The sequence below is a fragment of the Triticum urartu genome, chromosome 7, assembly GCF_003073215.2.
Source record: "Triticum urartu cultivar G1812 chromosome 7, Tu2.1, whole genome shotgun sequence".
NCBI lineage: Eukaryota > Viridiplantae > Streptophyta > Magnoliopsida > Poales > Poaceae > Triticum > Triticum urartu.
Window position 1 is genome coordinate 106,021,425 of NC_053028.1, and position 12,182 is coordinate 106,033,606.

The window sequence follows — 12,182 nt, forward strand, 5'->3', positions numbered from 1 at the left end:
GCAAAAAAAACAGAATTACCTAGGTGTAAAAATTCAGCAAATTCTTATAGATGCCCCTCCCCTGAACAAGTAGTGTCCCATGATTACCCCAGTACAAATACAGTGAAAACTGAACTTTTTTCAAGATCTGCTACAGTGGGTTGTATAAGAAGAAGCATATAAAAGCATACATGCCCCTGCCCCCTCTGGATCTATACAGAAAGATGGAAATGTGCAGTATATGTAACATCTTGTTTGCTAACTACAGAAGATAGAAAATGTATACCTCACAATTAATGATTCTCTCTTCATTTTGTAGGTGCCGGGTGAAACTATGGCACAAGGAACTCCAATCAGTCATGGACCAGTCCCAGTTGATCCAGTAACATCGGTTCATGTAAGGATCAATGTTTTTAAAAGAACAAAACCATTAGATTGTGAAAGAAAAAATACATCATTTTTTTGGGTGGCGTCAAAAAAAGAAAAGAACTTAGAACATTACTCTCTATGTGCAGCAGCCATACGTTGGTGCCCAATATGTGCAACAGCAACAAGCTGGGACGCGACTGGCATTTCAAACATCTTCAAGTCCTTTTGCAACGCATGTACGTGCTTTCATGAAAAAACTTGTTCTTCTGCTATGTTGTAGACACTTATAACTCTGAAGAAGATAAAAAGAGAAAAGAAAGTAACTTATACTATTACCAAATTCTAACATGCAAAAAGGTGAAAATAAATGCAGGAAATGAATTTCCTTGGAAGTGGTTACATGAGCTACACACAATTGTTGATGGCTGCTGATCAAGAGGTACTACAAGTGCCTTTATATTGTTGACTTTGACATGTATAGTGGAAACAAAAAAATTTGAAAAATGTCAACAAGTAAAATATAAACTACATAACATGTTTGTGCTCACAGGCTGGTATTGGTGGATCTCAACATTCTGGTCAACAACAAGATTCTGGTGGCAGGGGGTTTTGTGAGGTATGATTTCATTTACATATGTACATATCCGACTGCCCTTTCCCCCATGTGTGACAGAAAAAATAACAAAAAAATGCTTACTCTTTTATTCTTGTTGTTGCTGATACAGAATGACACATACATGATAACTGAGCGGTATGGGCGTTTGCAAGGACAAGATGAGGGGGGCCAGCCAACAGGGAGGCAGCAAGCGGGAAATGTAGATGTGGGGGCAGAAGGTTTCCCTAGCTGGAGCTGGGATGGCAACACAGCTGAAGGGCACCAAGGTTGCAGCTACCAACCTAGATACAGAGAACAAGACAACGATGATGGTGATTTTGACTTTGATGAAGGTGAGGATGACTTGGATGATGAAGTTGCTGCTGGTTCAAGCCATGGACCTAGTTTCCCTGAGGACATGAGTCTTGATGGTGGTTTGGGGGATGATTCAGCAGCTGCTGGCTCCAGCCATGGTCCTAGTTTCACGGATGGCATGAGCTTCGATGATGTTTCAGACAATGCTAAACAAACAGACGCACATGGAAAAAACAAGAATGTCTGTGATTGTGATGATCAACAGGAAGGCGAGCCAGTGCAACAAGAAAATGTTGAACACCTGTCACAGGAGGACATACTCATGTTCATAGAAAGTGACAGTGTTTGTGCGGCTCAGGCTCAGACTTGCAGCCAAGAAGTACGGAGCCACCATGTGCCATATGTGGGCATGGTCTTTGATTCTTGTGATGCTGCCCATGCATTCTACAATGAGTATGCAGCCATTTGTGGTTTTGCAATCAAGAAAGCAGGCAACTACCATGCAACTAAACCTGGTAGCAAGACAGTGTCCCGTTACACTTACAGGTGCAACCGCTCGGGTAAAGTTGTTGGCGAGGATGTGCTTGAAGAAAGGAAAAAATAGAGGCAGCTCAAGAAGCAAGAAAAAACAGGGATTCCCCCGTCCGAGAAGGCAAAAAGGAAGAGGAGAAACTTCATACAAATAACCGGGTGCCAGGCTAAAATGATTGCAACACTAAAAGGAGACAAATGGGTTGTCACGGTTGTTGACCTGGAGCACAACCACACCCTTAGCCCTCCAGACGAGAGCAAGTATCTCAGATCGCACAAGAAGATGACAGAGGAAGATAAGTTGTTTATCAGGACATTTAACTCTGTACAAATGCCCACTAGGAAGATTATGGCCATTCTTTCTTACCTGCGAGGGGGTGATGCACCATACACTAAGAAATATGTTAGCAATGTGAGGACGGCAATAAACAGAGAGAATGGCAAGGGAGATATGCTACAGGTCCTTGAGTACTTTAGGAACAAACAAAAGGAAGATCCAAATTTCTACTATGCATTCAAAGTTGCTGACGAGGACATCAACAAGGTGTTGTGCATATTCTGGGCGGATGGCTACTCGAGAAAAATGTATGAGTTGTATGGTGATTGTTTGAGTTTCGACACGACATACAAGACAAACCGATACAATATGCCGTTTGCACCGTTTGTTGGCATCACTGGACATGGGCTCAACTGCTTGTTTTCTTGTGCTATAGTCCACAATGAGACGGTGGACACATTTGAATGGCTTTTCGACACATTTCTGGACTGCATACGTCGAAAAGCTCCTCTCACGGTCATTACTGACCAAGATGTGGCGATGAAGACCGCGGTTCCTGCTGTTTTCAAGGGTGTTGTTCACAGGTGTTGTCTGTTCCACATAATGAAAAAGGTTCGGGAAAGATGTGTGAGAACCTTTTCAACACAACCAGACTTGTATGCTGACTTCAGCGACATCATGCATAACTGCTTGATAGAGGTAGAGTTTGAGACGTTGTGGCCACCAATGACGCAGAAGTATGGAGTAGAGAATGTCAAGTACTTCAGGTACATGTGGAAGTACAGGAAGTTGTTTGTCCCAGTCTATTTCAAGAAAAGCTTCTTCCCTTTCATCCACTCAACTGCCCGGAGTGAAGGGACAAATGCCATATTCAAGGACAATGTAGGCTCAACATTCAGTGTGATTACCTTTTTGCGTGAGTATGAGCGGATATTGAAAGCAATGCAGGAGAATGAGAAGGAACAAGACTCTATTACCAGAACAACAAAGCCAACCTACTGGCTGGGCACTGAACTGGAATTGCAGGCTATAGAGAAGTACAACAGAGCGATATTCTACAAATTTCAGAAAGTTATAAAGTTTGCAAGCCAGTTGCATGTGGAGGAGGTTGAGAAAAACACAAGGTACGAGGTGTACAAGACAAGGATGCTCGCTGAGGAAGATTTTAGAATCCGGAGATATGTTGTCATTGTTGATATGCACAAAGAGAATTTTGCTTGCATTTGTGGAAAGTTTGAAAAAGATGGCGTTGTGTGCAGCCACATACTTAGGGTATTAACACACCTCAACTTGCCGGTGCTACCTGAGAAGTACTACATTGACAGATGGAGACCCAAGCAAAGAAAAGACATTAGAAAACTTAGGTACGGCGTCCCTGAGGAGCTAACAACAGGGGACCATCACCTTAGATACATGTTGCTGTCTAGCAGACTGAATGAAATGGCTTCGGATGCTGCGTCATCCAATGAAAAATATATGTATGTGGTTGGTGAAAGTGTGAGGATTGAGGCAAAGCTAGATGAGATGACTTTGGCAGAGGAGCAGCAAAAAATGCAAGACAAGCATGTTGATAGAGCTCCAGCCCCTACTATGGTCACACCGCACCCTGATGGGTACGGGGAAAGTCTAAAGGATCCTGATGTTATTGTTTCGAAGGGGCGTCCACAAGAGCGTTACAAGACATTTTTGGAGAAACTACAAGCAAAACAACAAATTGGTTGCAGCCATTGTGGTTAGCATGACCATGTTTTTGCTTCGTGCACAAACAAACACATCCCCAGGTCCCAATTTCACAAGAATACTACAGTAGGCGGGCAACAAACAGGTTTGCCTCAATCCTCGCACTTCAAAAGGACTACTACTTAAAATCTCATCACTCTGCTGCTGTCATTTGTTTGTACCTAAAAAACTAAGAAAAAAATATTGTTGTCACATGAGTCCCTGGTGCTTCAAAGGATAGTAGTAGGAAGAATCAAACAGGAGGGGGGACAAAAGCAGGTGACAAACGGAGTGCACAGAAGGATACTACTAGTGCGCCTAGTGCCTCAAAGGGGATGTCTAGCAAAAAACAAACAGGAGGGAGGCAAAAAACAGGCGAGAAGCGGAGCGCACGAAAAGATACTACTGGTGAATCTTGAAGAAAAAAAGAGTTGAAAGTTCTTTAACAATAAGTACATTATAAGGAGAGAAGATGAAAATTGTTGCATGTTTCTCTTCCTCTTTTTTTTTTGCTTATGAACTGAAAACTCTGTTGCTGCGCAAATGATGGGAAACAATGTGGATAAATTACCTTGTTGCTATTGGTCTTGATCTTTATGAGTGTTTCCTTGCATTATGAGAAAAATCCAAATGGGCATTGTTTCTCCTCCTTAAGTTCATAAGTTTTTGGTGCCTGTTGTATGATCTTTATTAGTAAAATGACAAAATACAGTAAAACTGAAAATTGTATGAACAAAACATGCTACCCTAGCTGGGATTCTGAAAGATGACTTCATACTTTAATATGTTTGTAAGCAAAAAATGAGTGCAGGAGTAAAATGATACAGGAAAAACTCAAACATGAGCAAAGAATTTAGGTGGATCTGAACCTAAAAATATAGAGATCTAGAAACTTAAAGATGACTGATGTGCATTAAAATGAGTACAAAAAAGATATAAAAAGAGAGGGTGACCTTTGTGTCGTCATCTCCTTGGCCCTCTCCATCAGATGGAAAACACCAGAAAAAGTATTGATGCCACACGGGAAACATGAAAATTCATTTAAGCAAAATTTTGGAAAAAAGGTGCAAACATAAACACATGAGGAAAAACACTGTTATAGTTCCTGTGTTTCACCACATTACCGAGTGAGAAAGAACAAACTAGGGGAGAAGTACCTTCGGGAGCACATGTTTCCCAACCAAACAAAAAAATAGAGAGGGCATATATATGTCTACAGCAACAAGAAGGGTCTACATTCTCTGTTCATACAAAAAATAGAAAAACATCTCGAAAATGTTTAACAATTGCTAACTATGTGTTTGATGCAGCTCGTCTTTCCTTTGATTTTGCTGATATGACTCTTGATACAGCTCCTCTTATCATCTATGAGTGGTGTCTTTTAGGAGCTGTCAGCACTTTTTCATGTCTGCACGGAAGGATAAGAACACAAAGGGGAAACTTAATAAAATCCTGTCACAAACATAAAGCAAAGGAATCTGAAAAAACCAGAAAAATGCATACGGGGTTAACCTATAGGCGGAACTCCTTCACACGCTTCTTCTCGTCATCCAAAGTGTTGTAGTGGCTGAACATGAGATCAACAGCATATCGGATCCTTGCATCTGGGACATCTTTTGGTGAAAAAACTATAGGGGTTGGATTCCTTGGGCACCATCCCATTAGTTTCATAGTGAAAATGCCACAATCAATACTGAAAAAAGACATACACACAAAAAGGTACAAGTGTTTGTGAACAAAAATCACAAAAATGTATTAAAAAGTTACAACAAAGCAAAAGGAAGTCAGGAAAAATAAAAGCGTAGATGTTTGGTTTCGTACTCGTTATCTTGTTGAGGGACTTTAGGGTAAACAGCAGGGAATGCATTGAAATCCATTGGCTGGAGCCGAGCTTCGTACCAAGTGCATATAAAGCTTGAGATCCGCCTCAAATATAAAAAATAAACATTTATTGATGTTTGCAGGAAAAACTTGCAGACAAAATATAATTATCACAAAAACAAAAACAGTATTTAAAACCCTTGTACTTACAATCTTCTTTTTTATATTCATATGATATGAGCTCTTCTCATCATAGAAAGAATCTAGAAAATAAAATGTGCGACCCTTGATGTTGACGACGAACAGAAAGTAATGTTCCTCGTGTAGTGTTGGAAAGTACAACTAGTGTACATCCATTTTGGAGTTGATGCAGAAAAGGGAAAATATAGATAACAAGTTAGTGTATATTGAAATAAGGAAAAAACACTAAACTAAATTATAGCTGAACTTGTGTTGTGGAAAAATGAAAAGAGGAAGTTTGACAAAAAACCTTGTCTGACATCGAAAGATTATGTGCTTTTCCAGCTCCAATGAAACTCGTAATTAGTTTCTTCCTCCACCAAATTCTTGCCTCATCATTTTCCATTTGCCCAGGAAATATTCCTTTTAAGTTGTTGAATGATGAAAATTTTGAAAGGTAGGTAAGTACGATGACAGAAAAAATAAAAACAAGGGAAATCATAAAAAACAAACAGAGAGAAAAAAGGTTGGGTTTCATTTGCTTACAGATGCAGTGTGGAAGAAATAGTGCTTGAGTGAGTTCCTAGGATGATTTTCATTAAATAGGTGCCTACAGTACACATTTATGACATAGGCCTGGACCCGGCCACCTATTTTCATCGAGTTACCCAACTGTCCAAATGTGGCAATGGTTTTGTCAATCAAAACTGTAGGTTTGCTGTACATATAGAACAAAAGGAAAACATGTCAGCTTGCAGGTTGGCTTACGTACAAAAAGTCTTTATAGTGAGTATAAGGCAAGAAAAACATTTTGCAAAAAAGAAATAGTGCATCTGAGAAAAAACTCACGATCCTTCAACATTGGTCAGGGATGTTATGTTCTCATACATCTTTCTCTCATGTGGCATTATTGGGCCCCTTTCGCTGCAATCGTACGATGAGCTACGGTACCTGCTTGGTTGGACAATCCTTTTTGGTGGTGTATTTTCTTTTCCACAAAAACTGCTTGGCCTTCCTAACGAGAGATTTGTGTTGTAAAAATCATCAGTTATGTTGACCAATGTGCTGCGCTCTTGCCTAAACATGTTTTCTCCATGAATTTTGAGTTGTCCTGACTATACATATGACACAAAAAGGGCAAGAAAAAATAAAAATGTTAGATGCATAATTAAAAAGAATTTCAGAAAAAGAAAAGAACGGTTAACAAACAGAGAGCACTTAAAAAATAAAAAACGGCTTCTTACAGTTTTTTCTTCCATTAGTTGTACTGGATTCCTTTTGCTACCACTGGATTCTTGTTGACAACTTTCCTCCTCTGCAAATAACCTTTTTCCTATTATTGGAACCATGGAGTAGTTCTGGGGGAAACATAAAAATAGAACCAAACACACAAAAAAGTGCATATGAAAAGGATTGTTTTAGTACGAAAAAAGAATACATGCTTGTATTTGATAAGAAAACTGCTATTTCAGAACTACCTTCTTCATTTTGAGTGGGGGAGTCTCGCCTGTGTAATCGTTATTATTTTTGCATGGTGAGTAGCAAGTTTGCCTGTGATTCCACCCAATTGACATTTGAACTTCAGGTGTTGTCTGCGCCACATAGGGTGAATAAAAAAGAAAAAAGGAAGGAAAAAGTCAACCCTGGAAATTCTTGGAGAAAAAAGCCTATTTGTGATAAACTATTACAAGACAATAAAGTTTTTTGCGAAACTGACCAAATCAACAATCTCCTCAACTGGTTTTGGGGGCTGTGGTGTCTCACACATCAAACTTCTTTGTACTTCCCTTTGGGCGCACTGAATGCTTAGCTCGTAGTTTGAACTACTGCTTCCCTGTTTCTGTGTTGCACGTCGCAAAAACCAAGTAACAAAAACACAGAGAGAGAACAAAAAAAAGTAAAAAAATAGCCTGGGTTTATAGGAAAAATTTGAACAGATGGGGGGGATAATACCTTCAAGTTTGTATTCCCTTGCACACAAATGTCAACTTCTTCTGGCTGTACTTCCTTGAAGTTTTTGGCGATCTTCAACTTCGTTCCCTGTTTATGAGAAAAAGAAAAAATGTTATGTGCATTGAAAATATGGCATTTATGTTGCCAAGATAAACCACTTGTGGATGAAAAAAAGATATTGAAAAACTAGCCTCTATCTTTTTTTTGTAACACTCATCCTTCATCCATACAGGCCTCCACAATTCATGTTCTTCGATTATATTTCCACATTCATCCACATCTTCAGAGATCTTGAATGAGGGAGTGCTATCATCGGCGAAGAAATATTTTGCTCTTGCCTTGTCTAGAAAGTCGCTAATGATTTTATATCCTCTTGCAAAAACCTCATCTGTATGTGTCCCTGAAAACAAATAAAGCATTTCGGTAACACACACACACACACAAGAAAAGGAGACCTCTGATTGTGCTGGTACATTAATGTCTATGCTTCAGTTTTTATAAAATAGAGAGCATAAAAAATAGAAGACATGCTTACCACTCTCTGGTTGCGCTTTTACATTAATGTCTATGCTTAGGTTATCCGGGCACCCCCTAAAATTTTTCCTCTGCAGGTCCTGTTTTCAAGTAAACAAACAAAAAACAAAGAAAAAAGACACAGTTAAAACACATAGAAGAAGGCAAAAATATTGACAACTAGAGAGTGTAAGCATGTCTATGAATGCCACTGCTGACATGAAGAAAAATAAATTTTGTGTACCAATTCCTGAATTGATGTGTTTTGAAAACCAGAAAATGTTGTTTGCTTTGATTCCGCGAAAATTATTTTGGACTGAATGAGCTCTGTTGGGATGTCTTCCTTGGCACTCTCTGCTACATTTTGAACGTGGTTCTCTTTTGCTTCTCCAATAAGCATGTAGTTGAGGCTGCTGCTTTTCTCTTGTTGATTATCTAGAGTGTGGACTTCATCCTTTTCTTCACCCTGTTTTGAGGGGATTTTTTTGTTAGCCTGTTGCAAGAAAAGAATGCAAACACAAAAAGCAAAAAACTATGTTAGACGAATCTTTTTGAAAATCAACTTGCATTACGAAAAAGAAAAAAAGCACATTCTGTACCTTCAAAAGAGATTCCAAAGACTTCTTGTGCTTGATTGAACATGGATCATGTGGTTCGCTGCTTGATTGGGCATCTATCCTCCTCCTTTTGTATTGCATCAAAATTGTTGTGGTTCAAAAATGAAAAAATGGAGTTAGGAATGTAAGTTCAAGAGAACGAGTAAAAAGAAAAGAACATTAAAAGGTTACAAAAAACCAAAAAGTTGTACCTCCATCTACATGGTTTCCTGGAGCGAAAGTTGATGCGGCTGGAACACACATTTCCGGCATGGGGTCCTTTGAGGAATGCTCTCTTTGACATTGTGCTCCGGAGTCAGACTGTTTAAGGGGACATGGTTAGACGCAAAAAGAAAAAGAAAAAATGGTGTGAGATCAGAAAAGCTATGTGTTTGTAGTGCGCACCTTCAGCTTGCCTATTTCATGGACTTTAGGAGGGCTGCTACAAAACCCATTAGCTTCATTTATGCTCCCTTTTCTAGCATTTGTTTTTGATGCAGAAGAACCAGCAGACTGTTGGCTAGTTGATAGAACATCCGTTTTCCTTTGCAGCAGATGCCTTGCGTGGGGAGGAGAAAAAAAGGGGCACCAGACGGGAGGTGTGACACCTTTGTAAAAATGTTGACTTATAGACTGACTTGTAGGCACATGTTAGAAAAGGAACTACTACTGAAGGATTACAGCAAAAAAATGGTGACACACCTCCGTCATTTCCCTCTTGAAGTTCAGTCGATTGTAGTTTGACAGTGTCTCCTGAGTTGTTGGACTATTGGCTTGCATTCAATTCAGTTCCTGTTGAGCCCACTTTAACTGTATCACCTGATTCACCAGAGGCATTGGTTATGATGCGGATCGTGTCTAGCAGAAGCCCTTTAGCTTTGATGTAAGTATTTAGGTCTTCATTCTTCATATGGTTTTCGTAAGCGAGGAAGATATCCTCTTTGACCTGGTCCAAAAAAAATACATGATGCATCACAAAAAGTGAAAACTTATAAAAAAGGCATAGGCTGTACATATAGAAACCGCATAAAAAAGAAGGGTTTGCTTCAATGAAAAAAGCACGGGGTCACAAACCTTGTCAGACAAAGAATTCCGTCCAACATTGTTTATCGCTTTCCTGAAATTTGAATTCTTAATCGTACTTGCCCACTCGTATGTTCCATCCTTGTAGCAGGTTTCTGATACTTCTTTTATCTACAAAAATGCATATAGAAATAAAAGAAGTGTAAGAAATTTAAAAATTAGAAAATGTTGCACAAAGGATGTCATGCTTTTGGATGACAAAAAGAAAAGGAGGGCGAAAGAACTTATTGTGAGACATCCATACTTTCCATCTCTTCCAATGGTCATGTCACTTAAATGCTTGACCATATCTCCCTTCCAGACACATATTCTGGGCATCAAAGATGGGATTTGAATTGAGCCAAAATCAGTAAAATCAAGACAACGGACCTGCATAAAAACAAAAAAATAGGTAAAACATTAGATTAGATGATATAGGACTACACCAACAAAGATAAAACAAACACAAAAAATGGCTTAATCACATAAAAAAACACATTAGATTTGAAAAAAAAGAGTGACATACTGCTAGGTGGTATATACATCCTCCTAGAGTCATCATTGTTCGGTTCTGCTTCAGCTTTTCGTTTTGGTATTTCTTTATATACATCAACTCCCAATCGTGAACAAACCTGCACCAATTTAGTTGCTTGAGTTTCTCCACATTAACTAGAGCTCCCATATATTTGGTGCTTGGTTTAGTGTTTGATGTCGGGCAGAGGAATGTTGATAATGCCACAACCAGGAAACAACTGATGATCTGGTCGTCAGACATATCTTCGTTCATCAGCTTATTGCCAAAGAATTTGATTGTTGGGACTTCTGTCAACCCAAAAAGCGCAAGAAAAGCTTGTTTGCCAGCCTCTTCTTCTCTAGTGTTTATGATTGTTTCCCCTGAAGGAATCCCCAACACAAACTCCACTGACTGAGAATTCAGTGGAATGCTCTTCTTGTTGAAAACAATTGCTTCTGCTTTTGTGTCAACATTGTCAGCGATCCACTGCACAAACCCCCTGGGTACAGGACAGTCAACTAGCTCCAACAGATAGCCGAAACCACTATTCCTAACAAGCTGGACCCTGTGGTGGCTCTTACACACGAAATTGACAATCTCGGAGAAGTATGGCACGCTACACTAGCTGTAAGCTTTGGTCGCAATCTCATCAATTGTGACTTTGATTGTGTTTGGGTCAATCCTTGCTCTCTGTTGCAAAAAGAAAAAAATATAGAAGGTAAGAAAAGGTGTGTGAATTTTTTTGAGCTACACAACTATAAAAAGAATGAAACCCCAACCAATGAAAAAAAGAAAAAGAGCAGTGACGTACCTTCTTTTTTCGTTGCAAAACAACTTTCCGATGTTCTTTCCTTTGAGCACTCTTAGTTAGCTAGCAAAAGCAAAAAAAAAGAGAAAAAATCATTAGGGTGGTGCAAAGAAAATAAAGAGGCAACACAAATCATTCGTTAGCTATTTTTTTAAACATCAAAAAAAGAAAATAATCATAGCCTCTCTTTCAACATGTGTTGCCTAGTTAAAAACTTCCTATATGAACTAATAACCTTGGAAAAAGAAAAAGTGTGTATTTGTATATAAAGAGTTACACACCACCGTCAGAACTTCTTCATACAGCAAATCGTCTGATGCTTCAGTGTCGGTGATCTCGACATCATAGCCTCTCTCATCTAAATCAGTATCTTCCACACACTGATGTCTCCCTTCTTCATTCCTATCACTACCAGGGTTCCCTTCTTCATCTTCAATATATGTACCTGGGTGTGGCTGTGTTCACAAAAAAATGCATATTATACATTAGTGTTGCATAGTAACATGTATCTTTTGCAAACATACTCTAGGCCAAAAAAAGATAAATAGCAAAAACAACACACATATGTTGCAGGGTAACTTCCCTTGTTTGCTAATGCTTAACGAAAAACCAAGCAGTAGACATTGCAAAAAGCATACAAAAATGGGTGATTGCATTTAACAAAAAAGAGGCAGTTAGCTAAAAAGAAAAAGTTGATTTAACACAAACATAAATAAGAGAAAGATAAATGTTCACTTGATTCCCTCTCAAAACTTTACTGTGCAGTTAGCTAAAAGAAAAAAATACTGCACCAAAATCATTCAAAAACGTTATGCATCAGAGACAAGGATTATGATCTTGGAGTCTAAATTCAGATAAGGGAAAGTGAAAAACACAACGATTATGATTGATTCGGTTAGTAGTGCAGGCTTGAGAAAGGTGCTGCTGAGTGAGATGCAGTTAGGCAAAAA

The 12,182-nt window shown here is 39.0% G+C and overlaps 1 pseudogene; it reads left to right on the plus strand.

The window, feature by feature from the left end:
- Positions 1-1,961: 1,961 nt before the first annotated feature.
- Positions 1,962-3,932, plus strand: LOC125518496 (annotated as a pseudogene).
- The last annotated feature ends 8,250 nt before the right edge of the window (positions 3,933-12,182 follow it).